The following is a 6,000-nucleotide window of genomic DNA, read 5'->3' on the forward strand; positions in this document are numbered from 1 at the left end:
AGGGACATATTTTGAATGTGCATGCCTCAAAGCAAATTAGAACCAGTCATTGCAAATACTCGTGTCTTCAAGTTGTTCAGGAAAAGTGTGAATCTTTATCCTTTTATAAATATCTGCTTTTATTACATATTTAATAATTCCAGTTTGCAGTTGATTTTAGCCACATTGATCCCGGTTATTAGGGAGATAGGGTGGGTGAGGTGGTATTATTTTATATGGACCAATTTCTGGTGGTGAAAGAGGCGGCTTTCAAGCTACACGCTTTTCTTCAGGTTTGGGAAAGGGTCCTCACAGCATTGCAAGCTAAATTACAAGGTCTAGAACAGATAATTAGAATATGTACTACTTACACTAAGCAAAGAGCCATTCAAGGTGAAGAGTGGCCCTTGAGTACCCCTTACACACCTTTCAAGGATCCTGCGGTCCTACACACATGCTATCACAACAGGTGGCGTCTTATCGGTTGCCTAAATGTCCAATACACTCTGGGGGTTGAAAACAGAACAGGTCGCTTTTCTGCTTGACTCTCACAGAAATGAAAGATACTATGTGCGGATTTTTCATGAAGGATCTGGACTCAGTCCTTATCCTCAAAGGAAACTGTTACACACCTTCAAAAGACTAGAGCTGGGGGCTTGATTATAATTTTTTGCTAGAATTAAAAAAAAATCATGTCCTATAAAGACCCTGGATTCAGGGCTTTATGGCATTCTGTTAACCCACTAATCCTCCTTCTTTGTTTTATAGACTGGAACAGTGTTATTGACACTTGCCTTGAATGTCTTTTCGAGTTGATTAAACTTACTTATGCAAACAATCGTTCACTGTGTATTTAGCGTGTTACACTCTAATGTACCTTTCCCAGATCCGAGAATCTTTGGTTGCTTGGAAGCTTCTTTTTCACACGGAGTTGGATCCAGTAAAATATTACCTCACTCCCCTTGTCTCTCTTGTATTTCATACATTGTAGAGCCTTAATACTGCTGACTATTGGAATCCCACTGGTATAGTTTGCCTCCAGCATTGTCCTTAAGCTATATAAAAGCTGTAAAGTTAGAAGATTTGTTGGACAGCCTTGCTGAGGATTCCTATCTGTTATGTAGCAGGAGATTAAAATGCTTTTTCTTATCAGCGCATTTAAAGCATGGAGAGGAGATTAAAGTGACAGAACAGGTAAAAGCATCAAGTGATTGAGGCAAGGCAAAAGAACTAAGTGAAGAGGACCGTTTGATGAGGTTTGCTATAGAAAAACTTTCTTAGATTAGGATGATTGTCTAAGTCCAGTGATTTACTTAACCTGGGGTGCACACACCTGCTGGGGTGCGAGACATGCCGATTTTTTTAGAACGTAAATTTCGAAAACACAACTAAGCACAGGCACTAAGTACACTGCTTTGTTTCATTCAAACCTATATATTATTAACATATACTTTTTTTAATGATATACTGTATATCAACAATATATCTAGGTTAAGGGGTGCGAGAACCCATTTTGATTTTTTTGATAAGGGATGCACAGACATATTTATAGAGACAAAAGGGGTGCAGGCTGCAGTAGGTTAAGAACCACTGACTATGTAGATAGAGCAAACGCTTTGAAACCGTGATGATAAAGCTAGAGAATTGAGTGGGCTGGGTTGAGGCAATTGCTAATATGTGCGGAGCTGGATGGATCAGACATTGATTCGAAATTGTTTAAGTGACCGAACGTTTCTTGAAACGTTGATATGGGTGGACAATTCCTAGTGAGTCTTGGTTGGATGGCAAGTATCCAAGAGAATTTAATTTACTGCGATGTTTTCTTTTTATGGGTTAACAACTGTATCCCTCCGCATTTTCTTTTCTTGTTGGGAATAGTCACTAACTGGACAGGGTACATTTGAGGGCAAAGCCTACGAAGAAACTTTGTTAGTATGTTTTAAGAGAGTGATCAACTTAACATACAAACTGGAAAGAGAAATTGAGTGTCTTGGGCTTGCTTTCTCCCGAAGTGACTGCAGTGAAGTGTTTTATTTACAGTTGTTCTTCATAAGTCTGCTATATTTATAGTTCTGGAAGACCCTCGATCTGATTAAAAATTGGACCTTGATTCACTTCTCACTTATTAGGCTATTTTGAGCAGTAGTCGTTCTCATGCAGATTTCTCTCAAAGTTTTAATAACTTTGACACATCAGGCCATTTCTTTGGTTTGGCATAGACTCATTTACATAACCCTTTCCTTTCCCAGAGATGCTAAGTCGGTACAGACCTATATTATTCTAAAGCATTATGGGTGTGTTCCTTAGTATCTGAAAGTGTTCTTTCATTGGCTTAAAACTCAATTAACTTCAGCTGGCCATCTTGTGCTTTGTTGGTTATTTGGCATAGTCTATAGGTTGTGGTAATTTCTCTATTTCTATCTTAATTCAGGTCACCAAAATATAACAAGTCAATTCTGAAAAAAGGGGGATAAAACTAATTCCCCAAAAAGGGAGATGTTGTTTCATTGCTGGTATCGGAGTTACAGGATGCGGATGTCTTCGATACCAATATTCAAAACAAGTTACGGTCCACACGGAATTACAGTCTCTGCAAGTTTAAAGAGTTCAGTTAGTTTACCTACATAGGAGTGGCAGAATTAGCTGGAAACGCTATTCACCACGTTGTCTTGTTGGACAGGTTATGCTCTTAAGGCTTTGAACTGGCTGGGTCCTCAGAAATGTTCTGCTCCCGTGTCTGTGATCAGGGTTGTCTTGCTGTCAGTTCTTGGGGAATGAATCTTCAGAGAGAAAGCGGTTTCTCTGAGGACTCACTTTTTAACATGATCCTGTCATCTTTGCCATAGGGTAAGTATGTTATTTCCAGAGCCATGATATGTGAGAGATACTGATTTATCAGGCCTGGGCTCTGCAGAGTGCAGAGATAAGGCATTTATTCATAAACTGTTTTAGACTATAGAACCTGCTGATTGGATGTAGCTTATTTAGCTCCCAAGAGACGCTGGTCTTAATATTTCAGTTTAATTGCAGAGTTGTTTGGGGAGAAGTGTGTAAAACACATAGCTTACTAGGGGAGCAAGTGCTAGAATGTACATTCGCAGCAGTTTTATATACTGTTAAGTATGGTTGGTTAAAATTGGGGCCATTTAACTTTTTTTAGGGCCCCCAGGGGTTTTTTCAAAAAGTAAACTTTTTTAACCATTTTTTTTTTTTTTCTTGGCTTTTTTCTACTCCAGGATTCCTAGAAAGAGATCTCTCTCTGTTGTAATTCATATCCGCTCCGGTTGTTGGTGGTTTAAGAAATTGGGCACTTGCTCAAGACTGAATTTGCCCCATTGTTTTCTCATTTAGTGCTATTTTTGAATGATTATTATATGAACATGGAGATCATTTAAGCTCATTTATAATGTTATATCGTGGGGAGTTCGATATTTGTGGTGCGCATACCGTAGTGGTTGTTTATCAGCAATATTGTGTGGCGCTTAATTTAATCTGGGCTGAGTACAATGTATATACAAGTGTTTCAGGTTCAAAGAAGAAAAGGAGCCACCCTTTAAGCTTCAATGTTGGTGTTAGGAAAAGTTTTATCAGAGGCGTAAGTAAACAATATACACAATGGTCGTCGTCTGATGACAGTCCTCGGTCTGTAGGATTTACCACTTTGGTGTGCATTCTGTTGGTGCATCTCTGGATTGTCTGGGGAGCGATGACTTTACAGCTTTATGCAGTAATATGTTATATTTCAGGTTATAATGCCCTTATTAACTTTCCAGTCTAGGCCCTCCCCTACTAACTGTGAGACAGCGTTTTAGGTTGTATGATCTTTGGTCAGAGAGAGTGTTTTTAGCTATTTCTACTGACGTAGCATGGTGAGCTTGATTGGGGCCTTTGCTGCGACAGGCTAGCGTTCACAAAGAAACCTAACTGCCGGGTTCCTCATTGTCGATTCACAGCGAGTGGAGGCCGCCTAGGGAGGATTCTCAGGAACTCGTTTCGGTTGATGGGGAGGCACCTAAGCGAAGTGTGTGCAAAGAAAGGGCACGGCTTCGGGTCCAGTCACGTGGTGTGCAGGTGCTTCCTTCCTGGGCCAGACCTTAGGCACCTGAAGACATCTTCTCTGATGGATTCTCTGTGGATCCTCTCCTGGAGTCATGCCCTTTCATGTGAGGTGGAGGAGAGCAGGCGCCACTCCTGTGCATAGCCAGGGTCAGGATCATTGGGATGCAAGGGTTCCTGTTTTAGATTCCTGGGAGCAGGTCTCCCAGTTCCAACTGAGTGCCCTATTGAGGTGGGGGTGTGATCTCTGTTAAAATAATTATATTCATTAGGCCGAGAGGATTAGGAGTAGATCTCATACTAATTGGTTGGTGAGTTGGTTGAGGTCCTGCTCCAGTGATAAGTCAGGTTTTTTTTTACACGTGGTACCAGCACAAAGAAGAGAAGACCTGCCGATAGTAGGCACTCTCTGGATGTGAGGGTCCTGGGCAATCTTGATCCGATCGCCTGAGTACATAAGTAAAGTAGTAGAAGTACAAAAAAAGTAAAGTTAATAGAAAGTTGAGAATAGCAAAAATTATCACGCATAGGGAAACGTTCTATATCGAATTGTTTGATCTGCGGAGTGCGCACCTTCCCCCCCCCGTAGTGCTGCTTTAGGCATTATATCCAAATTCGTTGATATCGGGTTGACATTATATGGATAGACGGTATTTTAGTCCTCAGTATTCAATTGCTCACGAAGTCAGTCCACTCGTGAGGATATATTGTGTTTAAGTGACCAGAGTGTTGGCTCTATGTTCCGATGCCGTTCGAAGATAAAGGCTAATCCAATTTTTTGAAAAATCCTTTGCAGCCTAAACCATGTGGATATTTGAGAAGTCTCGCACTACCTAACTTACACATTTAGAAATATAACAAATTCTAACCAAAGCGGTTCTTCCCTCTCCCGGATTTTTTGGGAAATACGTTTCTATTGATCAAACGTTATTTCCAATGGGACAACATGAAGCCGGTTGGGGTGTTATAGTGAATCAGGAAACACCTTTATTTTACAAAACACGACCTAGCTAATTTTCATCCAGACTACTGAATTTGGAAAAAATTTAATGAGATTAATTACAATGACCTCTACAGTTTGAGTCCTGTTTGAGAGGATCATCTGCATCATACCTAAGGTGACTGTAAAGGGCAGCTGCTTTTAGCGCATTCCTGCTCAATTAACTTCTCCTGCAATTCGTTTCTTTTGATAAGGAAGAAAGAAACAGAGCATTGAGGCTTTTGGAGAGCGAAGTGTGTGATCTATAGCAAAACAGGATTGGACTTGTAAGAAGGCGATGGCTGCTTGGTATAAGCACAGCAATCCCAATGCGCCTGGGGGTGAGAGGGATGGACAGGGCTCGGAAGGTGAAGCTAAGTCGATGTGGCTTAGATAGAAGAAGTCTGAGGGTCCATAAGGTGACCTCGTTGACTCATAGGTCAAAGGGACCAATATGATATCTAGTCTGATCCTGCACAAGGAATCCACAAAACCACAATAAATTAATAACAGCCCCTAACATGATGAGTTATTGATCTCAATTGCATTTGAGACCTCAAGTGCAGAATCCCCAGCAATACCCATGCACTAAGAGGAGGCCGGAAAACCTCAGCCTCTGCCAATCGCCCTGGAGGAAAATTTCCCTTCCCGACCCCAATTGGTCAGCTAACCTGAAGCTGTGGCAAGTCAAGCAGCACCAAGAAGCATTCTCTGCAGTAACCAGTTCCATCCAGTCAGCATCTCCAGACATTGAGATATCTGCTAATCATACAGCCCAATAAAATCCATATACATCCCTCATATACTTTATCAAGCTTATCTTAAGCCAGATGTCTTTGCCCACTACTTGAAGTCGGGTCCAAAATTTTGGGTTTTTCTATTGTTTTGCTAGTGCTGATGATGTCAATGATTATGATGGAGGCTGCTCATACAAGTTCACTGTGTTGGCGTTAGATAGCAGGAGTGTTGGGATAAGAGGCGAAACT

This window comes from Chelonoidis abingdonii, chromosome 4 (assembly GCF_003597395.2).
Source record: "Chelonoidis abingdonii isolate Lonesome George chromosome 4, CheloAbing_2.0, whole genome shotgun sequence".
Classification (NCBI taxonomy): Eukaryota; Metazoa; Chordata; order Testudines; family Testudinidae; genus Chelonoidis; species Chelonoidis abingdonii.